The sequence below is a fragment of the Canis lupus genome, chromosome 14 (assembly GCF_003254725.2).
Source record: "Canis lupus dingo isolate Sandy chromosome 14, ASM325472v2, whole genome shotgun sequence".
In the NCBI taxonomy this organism is placed as follows: domain Eukaryota; kingdom Metazoa; phylum Chordata; class Mammalia; order Carnivora; family Canidae; genus Canis; species Canis lupus.
In genome coordinates, this window is record NC_064256.1 from 33,895,584 (window position 1) to 33,910,910 (window position 15,327).

At 36.7% G+C, this 15,327-nt stretch overlaps 1 long non-coding RNA gene across 2 annotated transcripts; it reads right to left on the reverse strand.

Annotated features, from left to right (window-relative positions):
- Positions 1-259: 259 nt before the first annotated feature.
- On the reverse strand, positions 260-12,596 carry LOC112670867 (uncharacterized). Of its 2 annotated transcripts, none has more exons than XR_004804876.1 (4): positions 12,483-12,596; positions 7,702-7,748; positions 1,479-1,581; positions 260-589 (listed from the first exon to the last, which is right to left on the reverse strand). It is a non-coding gene; the product is annotated as an uncharacterized LOC112670867 (long non-coding RNA). The 2 variants fall into 2 exon arrangements; XR_007401944.1 differs by lacking the exon at positions 260-589 and adding an exon at positions 889-1,101.
- Positions 12,597-15,327: the final 2,731 nt, after the last annotated feature.

Genomic DNA, 15,327 nt, shown 5'->3' on the forward strand with positions numbered 1-15,327 from the left:
TAATTTCACCAGGCACCCTGTGGCTTTTTTTAGGCTGAGGTTACAACAAGTTATCTAGGTGTGTGTCCACACATGTGAGTGTATAGGAGCAGAAGGATCCCTTTTGACTCTAGGTAACTTGGGTTTGACTAAGGATCCTTTCTCCCTCTCCATCTTTGTAGCACCTGAGAGTTTTACTTATATTGGACCTAGGGAATCACCAGTGACGTGGTCCATATAAAATCATCTTGATGCTTGGTGAGGTTGAAAGGCAGAGTAGAAGTTTGTCCAAGAGTTTATTCTATGATTTCCTGAAGCAGAGTAGATTCTACTGAGTTGGCCACATTCTGTCCTGCTTTTATTTCTTCAGTCATCTCAGAGTGTCAGCTTCTTGTGGTCATGACTGTTTTACTGTCCTACTAATGTACTTTCAAGTCCTGCAATATAAACCGTCCTCAGCATGGATTTGTGGTGATGCTATGGTGTTTCTGTCATTGTTTTCAGTAACCTTCTTACCTACCTGCTTTACTGCAGAACTTACATAAACGCTGCACAGGATCACTTTGCTGGCTTCATGAGATAAACAGATGTTTGTATCAGACAATTCACTCTACAAGGACAGAAAAACAATGGGGAAACAAAAATGATATGTTTCATTAAGTCATGGCAGCCTGTCCCTGTATTCATTAATTTATGCTTTTCCCCACATATCTGTAGGCTAACATGTAGAGATGGTCATAATGAATGCTAAGAGCTTCTAGCAGTTTATCTTTCCCATCACAGTCATCTCTTTGTACTGATTCCAATTTTGATCAAGATACACAGATGTAGGGTTTACTGAGATGAGATAGGCTGGAGATTTATAGTCAATATACCTCCCACCAATTAAGAGGAATTACCAAATAACTCTCATCCATGTTGATTGAAATTTAGGCATAGCTGACTTGAAAGTTAAAAACCGTATGAAATAAAAGGATGATTATTCTTCCCTTAAGATCAGCCAACTTAGTATCTTGCACTTTTATTTAGAAAATAATGCTGGCAAACAAATTGCTCTGTTTCTTCCCAATGGTACCCTTAGAGAATCAGGCATTTCATTGTCAATTCATCAGCAGAAGATACCTAAGAATCATATAAGGAAAAAAAGAGATGTTTCTTAAAGCCTGAATATAGCCTTAGAGCTTAGCATTATTTATAAACAGTTGGTAGGAATGTAGATAAATGCCTTTAAAAATGATTTAAGCTGATCTTAGAAACTTCAAAAAATATATACATTAGAAGTCTTGAAGGAAAGTAAATATGTTTGGTAGTAGTTAAAACATTCTACCTTTCATCTGGTGCCAGCCCCTGATTCTTTGCTGAAAGCTATTCCTCTGTCTCTTCTAATTCATGTGGAGCTGCTTCCCTCCACAACACCAAAGGTGAACATATAACTTGTCCTCACCAATCAAATTAACACACCCTTTGACTAAAGTGATTGGTTCATGCTTGATTATTACCTGTCATAATTCAGTGAGACTCAATTCCAGGATTCTTTTGAACCTCTTAGTTGAGGAAAGCTGAGCTGCTCAGAAGAGATAATAATCTTGGAACAACTGGAAGCTATATTGCAGGAAAGTAAGGACAATATGAAAATGGATTAAAACAAAAGGACCATGATCTCAGGATCCTTGGATGGAGCCCCATGTCAGGCTCCATGCTCAGAGGGGAGTCTGCTTCTCCCTCTCCCCACATGTATTCTGTAACTCTCTCAAATAAATAAATAAATAATCTTAAATAAAGTTTCCAAAAATTTTTACAGGTAATATACACATAATTTTCTCCTAAAATATTCAAGTAATACAGATAAAGTAGCATCCCTAGGGATATTCCCACCTGTCCCTCTCTCCCAATTCTAGGCTGCCAAATAGTCAATGAGACAGCTGAGAGGCCAAATAAAATAATGACTGGCCATTTTCTTCAAATTTATAAGTTTAGGAAAGGTCAATGGTTGACTTGAGATAAGCAGTATTATTCTACTAGTAGAGGCCAAAGCTTTACTGGAATGGATTTAATAACAACTGAGAAGAGAGGAATTGAGACAAAGATTAAGTAGATTGTTTTGGAAGGTTTGCTGCATGGGAAAGCAAACAGAGCAGTGGTTGGCCAGAGAAGTAAAGAGGCAATGCCTCTCTAAAAGATTCCCACTGCACATGACTGAAATTATACTATCTACCTGGCCACACATGATTGCCCAAGAGTGAACTGATCTCAGATTAGGCAATATATAGACTAACCCCTGGCAAATAATGATCTGGCATGAGAGCACTGATTTACAGAGATGATGATAAATAATTGGACCAATCTTAAAGTCTTTCTAGAAGAATTTGAATCAGAAATAATAAATTGGATACAATTGAGATGCTGGTGGGAAGAGAAACTCAAGAAAACACCAAGTCAAGCAGAACTAGATGATGTAACTTAATGATTCTAATAGCAGCTCCTAGTACCTAGAATAAAATGCTGTTAACGCCAAGTAGATTCTCAGCTACTGCAATCACCTCAGCAATGTGGATCCTGAAAGACTTTCATGTTTTGTGATACCCAACTCAAATTCCTTTTCAAAAACTCAAAATTTATTTTGAAAAGGCAATGTATTCACATAGTACAAAGTTCCAAAGGTACAAAATGGTTGGTAGCAAAAAAAATCTCCCTCCTATTTCAGTCCCTGAGTACCCAGTTTTTTATCCAGAGGCAACAGCTGTTGATCAGCTGTCTGCATGCATTAAAGTACTTTTGTACATACAATATGTAAGTAAACATATGTGAATGTGCATGTATATGTACACACACACACACACTTGTATCCCTAAATCACAGAAATTAATTAATGTTAGTACCTGAAGAATTTCCTTATTCTTGCCTGTGGCAACAGATGCAACCTAGTGTATTTAACCAGTCCTGTCTTGATGCACATCGGATTATTTCCCATCTTTGACTTTTACACACAAAACTCCCGTGAATAACCTTGTACTAAGGTCATTTCAAAATTAATGAAGTTTATCTGCATGATATATTTCAGAATTAGAATTCCGGGATCAAAAAAACGTTTATATTTATAATTCTGATAGATGTAACAAGTTACACTTCTATGAGAGTTCATATTTTCCCACATACTAGGAAAAAAGTTTGCTATTAGATCAAAAATGTTTTAAAATATTTTCAGAGTAAAATGGTACCTCAATGTAGTTTTAAATTACAATTCTCTTATTACAAGGAAGGTATCTTTATGCATGCTTAAGAGCCACTTCCATTTTCTTTCCTATAAAATATTTATGCATTTCTCCATTGTGTTTGTTGGCCCTTTCCTCATCAATTAGAGGAGATTTTTTTAAAAAGGGAAATTAACTCTTTGTTTAGTATTAGTTGAAACACATTTTACCCTTTTTCCGTGTGTTTTATTTCTTCATGGTTTGCTTTTCTATGAATGAAATTGTCTATGTGTATTTCTTAGTTGAATTTGTCAAAATATTTTTTTTTTTTTTTTTTTTTTTTTTAGAGAGAGAGAGGAGGAGAGCAAGCGAGTAGGGGAGGGACAGAGGGAGAGGGAGAGAGACAATCTCCATGCCCAGCACAAGCCCAAGATGCCCAATGCAGGGTGGGATCTCACAACCCTGAGATCATGACCTGGGCCAAAATCAAGACTTGGAAGCTTAATCAACTGAGCCACCTAGATACCTCAAAATATTTCATTTTTATAGCTGCTAGGTTGTGTCATATTTAGAAAGGTTTATGTCATTCAAAATTATAAGGCAATGCTTTCATGGTTTTTTCAAATATTTTTATGTTTTCTTAAGTTAAATTTTGAATTAATTTATAATTGAGCCTCGTTTGAGGTATGGAAACCAATCTGAATTATCCAATATGTTTCCTTTTGTGCTGATGAACATCCAGTTTTCCTAATAGTTATTATGCCTTTTTTACAAATATTTGAAGGGTTACTTTATCATATACAAATTCTAATATCTTTAGAAGTCCTCCTGGAGCTTCTACTCAGTTCCATTCATCTGTTCATTCACAAATAACACTGTTTTAATTGGTGTAAATAATTGGTGCATACTAATTAATATAACTGCAAATGTAAACATATAGCCTTAAAATATATATTCCTCTCTTGTTAATTTTCTTCAGTATGAATTTTCTTTTTTAACACATGAAATTTAGAACTTTGGCTGCACAGAATCACTTTTATTTTCTAACAAGGGCTAAATGTTTGTTTATAATAACTTTATGAGAAAAACTCTCCTCAGGTATATATACCTCTCACTCACTTCTTGTCTTTCCCTCTGTCTCTCCCTCTCTGAATATTCCTGAGCTATCTCCTTCCCCTAACTCTAAAGGGCTGAAGATTCTTTAAGGTAAACGATGAGAGAACACAAGGGTAGGGAGGACTTGGTGTCAAGAGGACTTGTGTTCAAATTCTATAGTTCATTTGGGGAATATAAAAAATAGTGAAAGGGTATAAAGGGGAAAGGAGAAAAAAATGAGTGGGAAATATCAGAAAGGGAGACAGAACATTAAAGACTCCTAACTCTGGGTAATGAACTAGGGGTGGTAGAAGGGGAGGTGTGTGGGGGTGGGGGTGACTGGGTGACGGACACTGAGGGGGGCACTTGACAGGATGAGCACTGGGTGTTATTCTATATGTTGGCAAATTGAACACCAATAAAAAATAAATTTATCAAGAAAAACCCAAATTCTATAATTACCTATTACCAGCAAACTAAGTAACTTAACCTCTCTACTGGAGTTTACTATTACACGAAATAGGGTTGTTTTATGAAGATCAAATAGTAAGAAATATGCGAAGATCATTTTAACCTATAGAACATTGCACATGCTAATCAGTTTTCTGCAGAATGACCAAAAGGAAATTGAAGGATATAGTGCATAGTACATAATAAGAGCATCTCTCTCATCAAGCATGTCATAGAAGGCTCTCAAAAACTCCTTTCCTTCCTCAGCCTTACCTTCTAATCTTCCATCATTGGTGCTGTACAACTAGCCACACTAAAAACTTTAAAGAATCCCACAGAGTCTTCTGGTTGACTCATACCCCACTGTGTTTGTTCCTTATATTCTGACTGCCCCTGTCCTCTAGCTTCCTCCACCACATGCACTTTCATGGGATCAATGAATAAATGATAACGGCTTCCTCTTCTTTGGGGTCTGTGCCAATGCATAGCCTTCCTCACCCCTCCTTGCCTAGCTGAGTATAAGGTTGAAGATCGCCTCCCCATAGCTCCCCGGTCATACTCATTGCAGTTATCTCTGTTTGTATATCACTTTGCCTCCACTGAACTAGAAGTCTGCTGAGACTAGGGCCTTTGTTTTAGTTATCTTTATAGCCCTAGTACTTACCAAACCATGGCATAAAACAGATGCTCAATAAACAGCATGCCACATGAATAAAAGATATCATCTATACAATCAAATACACATACAAAGAAACTACAAAAATGTGTGGAATGCAACAGTCATAAACATCACTTCTATTTCCCTGTTGACTCTTCTCTCCTCAGTCCTAGGAAGATGATATCAAATGTGGACATGCTCTTTCACCATTGACAGACTATATATTTTGAAAACAATTGTTTTAAAACATCTACACCATCCCAATATTCCTTATTTATGCTAACTTTAGAGTCCAATATGTTAAAACCCTACAGTGAGAAGTTTTAATATCATAGATATAGTTTATAAAAATAGAGAATTCGTAAAGTGATGCTGTTCTAGTACAGTTTATTTCTGGGAGCACTTTATTCTTCAATTTGGCCATTTTATGTATAGACACATTTACTTGGTGCTAAGACAGGAAAAATTCCATACTTCTTTTCCCTTTGTCATTAAAAAAATCTTTTAAAAGTTTTTAGACTTTTTCTAATTGTATACACCTTTGTTTTCCATTGCTACAGGAAATGTGTGAATGCATTGTGTGTGTGCGCGCGCGTGTGTGTGTGTGTGAAAGAGAAGTGAGGAAATTCCATCTTCAGTGTAATGAAGCCTCAGTAAAATTTGTAAAGCCTGCATGTTTTTGTTTTTATTAATACATCCATGAAAAAGTGAATCAGACTAATGAAAGAAGGTGAGTCAATAAAGGAGGTTCAGAAAGATTCTATTCTAGCCCAATGTGCCAAGAAAATGTAAGCAGAGTCATTGTCTGGCATTTCTTAATTTTCCTTGTGAATTCTAAAAATACACCTATTTATTGATGCAGATCCTGAGGATATGAATAAAAACATCATTTAAAAAATGTTTATAGGGATCCCTGGGTGGCGCAGCGGTTTAGCGCCTGCCTTTGGCCCAGGGCGCGATCCTGGAGTCCCGGGATCGAATCCCACGTCGGGCTTCCGGTGCATGGAGCCTGCTTCTCCCTCTGCCTGTGTCTCTACCTCTCTCTCTCTCTCTCTCTCTCTGTGACTATCATAAATAAATAAAAATTAAAAAATAAAAGGAAAAAAATAAAAAATGTTTAATTGTAAAAATATAGCTTCTGTCGCCCTTTGTGATGCTTAGAAAGAAATGTCATTTGAAATTTTATAATTTCTATAATATGCACAGACAGAAAGCAACAGGGACAATCCAAATTACAGAACCATTAAAGCACTAAATTATCAAAATTAGTCATCTTGAGAATTGGGGCACATTGCTCTATACTAAGCTAGGTTCAGAATGAATCAGATGAGATAATTTTATTTAAAAAAAAAATTGACTCAGGACCATAAAACCTAAATCTAATCTTGGGTCAAACACCAAAGGTTAAGCTATTCACCATCTAAGACTTAGGTACATTTACTTACTGCAGTGATTTTCAGCTTGAGGCCATCTCTCTCTCCTACTTCCATCCCCACCCAGGCCAGGGGACATGTGGCAATGTATAGAGACATTTTTGGTTCTCACAACTGAAAAGAGGGTGCTACTGTCATCTTGTGGTAGAGACCCTAGATGTTGCTAAACATTCTATAACATGGAACAGCATCCTACAACAAAGAATGATCTACCCCAAAATGTCAATAACCCCACGGATGAGAAACCGCTCTACAGGAACTCTCAGTCATAATCTGTGATATTGGGCAATACTGTTATTAACTGAGGAGTCATTTTTGTTCCTTTGGTTTTAACTGGAAAAATCACATTTTTAGTTGGGTTATTATCATGTTGAAATGTTAACTACTTGGTGACATAATAAAATGGCACTATAAATATTTTTTTATGAAGAATTAATCACTAAGAGTTCAGAAAGTTACCAAAATCCCCACAGCTGGCATTTACTATTTCGTATTCCAGTTTGCTAATGATACAACATAGCTTCTGGTAAAATTCTAATTATGAAGCAACTTTATAATGAAATTGGATATGAAGGATCTCACTTTTAGTAGTTTCCCATAGTATGCCCATTTTATTTTAAAATGAAATGTCTATTATAAATTAATTAACTTAGAGGTGATTATTTAGGCCCTCCCTTTTATTGGAATCAAGATTTATAGAGGGACTTTTGTAATCATTACTATAAAATATAATTTATGTTGCTCAAATTTCAAATGAACACAAATCCAAAGAACTTCTTTTTTAAGAAAACCAAAGTGAATGCTCAGCTTCAAGACCCCTCCACACCTGACAGTCACCTTCTTAATTATCTGCTTAAAGGGAACTGCAGTTCCACACTTCTGACTTTTCCCTTACCTGGAAAAATAGCGATAGTCACAGAGTTCACATATTTTGATGGTTCCCTGGAATTGGAAAATTGTTGGATATCAAGTTACTTCTATATAAAACATTAGTAAACCAACCCTTATCTTTTAGGGGCCCTTATCTTTTAGGCACCATCCTAGGCCTAGATGATCTCGTCTGTCTATACAGTTCCTCATCTTCCACAGGATTCCAATGGGACACTCCAGGATCATGTCCCTGATACTTTTCTTCTCCTTCCACTTCCAAATTTAGAGGTGCTATATTGTATTCCCTAGGTTCCCATCATTTTGATTCTCTCTTGTGAAGGAGAAATTTCCTATACTCAGGAGTTACCATCCCCTGCCCTCTAGGGAACACATTCACACTGTAGAAGTACCCTTAGGGAGGCACAATATTAACCCAAAGAAACATATGACTCCCACATTGGTAATTTCAGATGCTAGTAATTCACTAGCTTTGAGGAAGATAGAGGAAATTTAAGAAACTCATGATTTATAACACCATCTAAGCACTTGCCAAATTTTACTACAAAGGTGTCTGGTAAGGAATGTGTCTGAGTCTGTTCTTTAGAGACTTCTAAAATTCAAATAGCTTGGTTTTATTAAACCTTTTTCAGTGAAATTGACATTCATATTCTATAACATATTTTTAAGCTTAAAAACATAGGATTCTCTAAAATCCCACATTCTACAATAATTTTGCTTTATAAAAAGCTGTCACAAAGTATTGCTGTTTCTTACCAATAAACAAAATGCTATAGATCGAATTGTGCTCCCCCCCCCCCCCGCTTCATATATTGAAGATCTAACTCCCAACATGATGGTACTCAGAGATGGGTCTTCAGGAGGTAAGATGGGTTTAGATGAGGTCATGAGAGTGGGGCCCTCAGTATAGTATTAGTGTCCTTTCAAAAAGACATACCAGGGCAGCCCAGGTGGCTCAGCAGTTTAGCGCCACCTTCCACCCAGGGTGTGATCCTGGAGACCCAGGATGGAGTTCCACATCAGGCTCCCTACATAGAACCTGCTTCTCCCTCTGCCTGTGTCTCTGCCTCTCTCTCTCTCTCTCTTTCTGTCTCATGAATAAAGAAATAAAATCTTCAAAAAATAAAAATAAGTAAACACCAGAAAGCTTGCTTCCAGCTGCTCTCTCTCTGTACTTCCCTCCCCACCATCACCATGTGAGGACTCAGGGTAAGGTGACCATCTGCAAGCCAGAAAGATAACCCTCACTAAAGAAGTGAATCCACCAGCACCTTGATCTTAGACTTCCCAGCTCCCAGAACTGTAGGAAATAAATTCCTGTTCACCTAGCCTGTGATATTTTGTTATGGCAACCCTGCACTGACTAATACACAAACAAATACATAGAAAAAGAAAGAGAATGAAACTGTCTTCCTTTATTCTCACTATAGATATTAGGATATAGTACTATTTTTCTTAAAAATTTTTATTGTACAAATGACATCAAAATGGCAGTATCAGAAATTATAAAAATTTACCATAAGAATGCCACCCAAACAACTGAGCTCTTTTCTTTTAGAGTGTTCTCTACTAAATTAGGTTTTTCATTCATCACCAATCTAAAGTCTTTCCCCAAGGGGTTAGTATCCAAAAATATAAAATTCTTTCTCCAAGAGGTTAGTATCTAAAATACATATAAAGAACTTATAGAACTCAACACCCAAAAAACAAATAATACCATTTAAAATTGGGCAGAAGATAAGATATATATATGTTTCTCCAGTGAAAACATCCATAGGAACAACAGACACATGAAAAGATGCTCATCATCACTCATCATCAAAAAATCCAAATAAAACTACAATGAAATATCACCTCACACCTGTCAGAATGGCTAAAATCAATAACACAAAATACGACAGATGTTGGTGAGGATGTGGAGAAATGGGAATCCTCTTGTACTGTTGCTGGGAATGAAAACTGGTGCAGCCACTGTGGAAAATAGTATGGAGGCTCCTTGAAAAGTTAAAAGTACAACTACCCTACAATCCAGCAATTGCACTACTAGGTGTTGGCAAGGGGCAAGGATATGGAGAAAAAGGAATTCTCTTGCACTGTTGGTAGTAGGAATGCAAAGTGGTCAGCCACTGTGGAAAACAGTATGGAGGTTCCTCAAAAAGTTAAAAATAAAACTGCTCCGATTCCTGGGTGGCTCAGTGGTTGAGCATCTGCCTTTGGCTCAGGGCATGATCACAGTGTCCTGGGATGGAATCTCACATCAGGCTCCCTGTATGGAGCCGGCTCCTCCCTCTGCCTACATCTCTGCCTCTCTCTCTGTGTCTCTCAAAAATAAATAAGTAAAATTTTTTAAAAATAGAACTGCTCCATGATCTAGCAATTGGACTACTAGGTATTTACCCAAAGAATACAAAAAATACTAATTCAAAGGGATTCATGCTCCCCAGATGTTTATAGCAGCATTATCTACAATAGTCACATTATGGAAATAGCCTGAGTATCCACTGACTGATGAATGGATAAAAAAGAAGTGATTATATATATCACTATATATATGATATATTAAATTATATGTTAAGTTATATAAATACATATAAATTATATATTTTATATATGATGAATATATATTCAATGGAATATAACTCAGTCATAAAAAAGAATGAAATCTTGCCATTTGCAACAACATGGATGGGGTTAGAGTATATTACCATAAGGAAAATTAGAGAAAGACAAATACCATACAATTTCACTCATAGGTGGAATTTAAGAAACAAAACAAATGAATAAAGGAGGAAAAAAAGAGAGAGAGGGGCAAACCAAGAAACAGACTCTTAACTACAGAGAACTAACTGATGGTTACCAGAGAGGAGGTGGGGGGGGTGGTGAGATGGGTAAAATAGGTGATGGGGATTAAGGAAGTCGCTTGTCGTGATGAGCACTGGGTGTTGCATGGAATCACTATATTATATACCTGCAACTAATATTACACTGTGTGTTAAGTAACTGGAATTTAAATAAAAACCTAAAAAAGTAAGTCTTTTCCCAAGGGTACTGAAATGTTAGCTTTGAGAAGAATTCTTATAACTTACTAGGCAATTCTTGATCAATATGCATGACTTATCTGGCTCTGGTTTACATACCTATGAAATGGAGACTATTACATTGATATACCACAAAGAATTGTAGTATGGGATCTGGTAAGCATCACTGTAGACATGAGCAACATCAGAATGCTGCAATAAGAGAAAAGTAGCTTGTGAACATGTATTTAACAAGTCACATTCTGAATAAGACTAAAATCACCGACCAAAAACATGCAATGGGTAAAAAGAAATTAAACCAATAAAAACACAAATGGCTATCAGGTGGTGGGCCCTCCCTAAGTTCTGTGACCATTTCAAGTCCTTTACAGTAAGACTCATTCAATACTCAAAGCAATTCTATGAATGCTGTATACTACTTGTGTGTATTATTTTGATCTCTCATTATAAAGATGAGGCAAATTAGACCCAGAGCACTTAAGAAACCATTCCCAGGGCACTTCGGGAGGTAATAGCAGGGATAGATTTGAATCCAGCCCAAGTCTGGCTCCTGACTCTTCATTCTTAAGAATGAGATAGGTCTTATCAGGTAAACACTTCATAATTGCAGCAAAGGAAGTATGATGCCCTAAATGCAGCACAAAGGCTGATGAAAACAACAAACTCTCAAACTAAGGCATAGTCTTATGACATACTTCCCAGTCATTTTATGGTAAGAGATTGTTAAGAAATCCTGAGCCCCATTCACTGCCAGAGTAGCAATGCACATGCAGACATAAAGAATCATTATATCCAAGAAGTGAGAATTTGTTGAGCTGCATGTTAAATCACTGAAAAGTATGACTCTAGATGTGGTTCATACTTCTTAAGCAAATTAGTCTCAATTTTTCCCAACAATTAAAAATCACCTCAGTTGATTATACAACCTCCATGATTTGGAGATTTTTATTTACGGTTGCTTAAGAATTATACCTGAATCCAGTGTGCCAGACAAAGACTGTATATGGAATAGCACAAATCATTCAATAACCAAATTAGTGTAACAAGGCTGAGAATTAAACCATCAAATAACCTTGGGGGCATTTTGCAGTCAATCTAAACAGCAAATCAAATGAGATCATAGGCTCTCTGGAAAGCAAGGCGGCCTAATTCTGACAGATTCTCACCAACGAAGTTTCTTAGGAAATTTGGGGAAAGGTGCACAGGTTTTTCTGCAGGAATTGAGGTCAACCTAGATACCCTAATTCAAATTCATGCTACTATACTGCTAGATGAGGGCAATGTTCTTTTTTAAAAAAAAATTATTTTATTGGAGTTCAATTTGCCAACGTATAGTATAACATCCAGTGCTCATCACGTCAAGTGCCCCCCTCAGTGCCTATCACCCAGTCACCCCAACCCCCCGCCCACCTCCCTTTCCACCACCCCTTGTTCGTTTCCCAGAGTAAGGAGTCTCTCATGTTCTGTCTTCCCTTTCTGATATTTCCCAGTCATTTTTTCTCCTTTCCCCTTTATTGAGGGCAATGTTCTTTTCTGATCATTTCTCTGACGGCATAGGCTTCTTGCACTTTCTAATTCTTCCAAATATACTTTAAAATGCTAAATATAATTTTCACTTAAATACCAACGTAAGCTTTAGAAATATTATTGAGAGAAACATAAAATGAAGAGGATATTTACAAGATGAAATGTCCAAACAAAAGAAGAGAGAAAAGAGATAATGAGAACAAGCAAAAGGGAAAACACACACAAGAGAGAAATTGCAATCAGTGGATTCGGAAAGAGTGCAAACAGATTTCAATTCATTCTTGCATTTTTCATGAAGGTAGTCTCAAATGCTTTGTCAGTCTGAGGCTGGAGAATCTGAGTCTCTATGGGAACAGAAGAAGCTTACCGCTATGTAGTACACATTCTAAGCATGAGGTTCAGCAGCAGACTCTTTTTACCTATTCAGAATATTATTTGTGTTCTCAGTTCTCAATTATTGCACCCCAGATAACCATAAGCAACAAGCCTGCACCCTTAGCTCCTTGTTTCCTCCCATCTTCTGAATTCAGATGAATATTGCTTCCAACTGTTCGCCTTTTTCCCCCCTGTAGTTTATCAGGCTGTTTCCTTTCCCCCACCATTCCTGTCAACACTCAGTGCAGTGTACATATTATGTCTAATACATGATACTGCAGAAACCCAAAAGGTTACCTTGTCATTGATGTTGGCCAAACTGCCCAGCTATTGCCAGTGATGTTTACTGCCTCATCAGAAGCACACTCCTGGTATTCATCCTTTGTTCTCATTTGCCTCTGAAGGCTGATAAACAAATCAACACCATCTACTACTAAAGAAAAATGAGACCTGTTGGACTGCAAATTATTTCTGTCATCTATGCAGACATTCTAATATATCTTGCTTTTTCATTATGAGACTATTGTTGTTAATTTTTCAGCTTTATCTGGCTAGTGAGACAGGCTTGACACATTATTTTGCAGGTGCATTAAGGTTCTTAGATACTTAGTTATCTTCTTATGCTTGGAAGGGTTTATTAACTAAGAGATAATGGAGTGAGCATCCTTCTTTGTACAGTAATGTTTCTCAGAATGGTATCTGTGGACCACCTGCTTCAGAATCACTTTTGTGGTTATTAAAATAATTCTTTATCAACAGAAGAATTTTTAAATAAATTGTGATGCTTTCATACAATGGAAATCTACTCAGCAATAAAAATAAAGATACACTAAAAAATTAAAAAAAAATAAACACTTCATGAATGAATTTCACAAATGTTCTACTGAAAGAAAGTGGATGCAAAAAAGTGCATATTATGTGATACACTTATGTGGATTTCTAGACTAGGGAAAACTAACGTATGGTTCTAGAAATCAGATCAGTGGTTGCTTCTGTGTAGGAGTTAATGGGAAGAGGCATGTTGAAGCTTTGTTGATGGAAAGAGATGCTTTATATCCTGATATGCATTCATCAGAACTGATTGGAACAAGTAAGATCATAGTATTTCATTATATGTAAACTGTATCTCAAGTTTTTAAAATGCTGGTTCTTCTGTCCTACCACCCAAACACCTGTGTTTATCAAAATAAACTTTTAACTTTAGAATTGTTTTAGATTTACAGAAAATTTTCAAAGAAAATAGAGTTCCTGCATACCCTGTACTTAGTTTCCCACATTGTCAACATTTACATCACTATGTGCATTTGTTATAACCAATGGACTAGTATTGACATATTATTATAAAAACTTATTTTATTTGGATTTCATTAGTTATTCACCCCAAAGCACTTTTTCTGTTTCAGGACCCCATCCACGATATGATATTGTATTTAGTTATCATGTTTTTTGGCTCCTCTTGGCTGTAATAGTTTCTCAGATTTCCCCTCTATTTGAGGACCGTGACAGTTTTCAGGATCACTGATCGGGTGTTTTATAATATGGCCCTCAATTGGAGTTTCTGTGATATTTTTCTTATAATTAGAGTATGGCTCTGGATTTTGGGAAGGAAGATCACGGGGGTAAAGTGCCATTCACATCACACAATAGGACTGACAAATTTTACTACTTATGGTGTGTGATATGGTAGGACCACCTGACTGAGGAACATCTATCTCCATTTTAAAGCAAGCTCTTTATTTAATTTTTAAAAAAGATTTTATTTATTTGTTTGTTTGAGAAAGAGACAGAGATAGCGAGGGAGAGCACAAACAGGGAGCCCAACTTGGGGTTTTATCCCAGGACCTAGGAATATGACCTTAGTTGAAGGCAGATGTTCAACCAACTGAGCCACCCAGAAGTCCCAAAAGCAAGCTCTTTAGATGTTTCTTATACCCACTAGTTTTCAACGCACCATATTAAAGTTTGATATTTCCTAGAACTGAATAAATTCATGTAATAAGATGTAAAATGACTCCCTTATGAAAGTCATTTCTTCCCCATCAGAAGAAATATGTGTCAATATACCTTTCATATGTCTTGTATTACTGTCCCTGAAGACAAGAAGGGTGTCCTGCTTACTACTTATCACTTTTGGTATAGGATGATCTCTCTCTCCTTCCTAAAACTGTCTGCTTTTATGAAGATAGTGCTATCCAACACGTTTACTGCCTAATAATTCTCTTCGGCTCAGTAATCTATAAGCTTCTGAATTGACCTTTGTAATTCTCTGGAGATTTTAGTCCCCAGATGTCTACCCTTCATGACTATGTCTCTTATATTGCTAAGTGATTTCAATTCCACACCTTTATTACTTCCTATACATGGCCTCTCTATTCCAATGATCTTGCCTCTATCATTCTGTAGCCATGATCACACATAAATCTTGTCCCTAACAATAATTTTACCTTCTCCAAATATCCCAATTAGAAGCACACATCAAATCTCTCTGACCGCCATTTCCTAACTATCCACTCTCTTTTGAACACTCTGACTTCAAAAGTTCTTTGCTTCTATAAAAACCTCTAATCAATTGCTCCTGCCAGCTGTTTATGGCCCTGGATATCCCTCAAGTCCTCACTTCTCACCTTACTTTTCCTAGTTCCTATAGCCCAACATTTTGTTCCATGAATCCCCTGATGGCCAAACTTAACCTC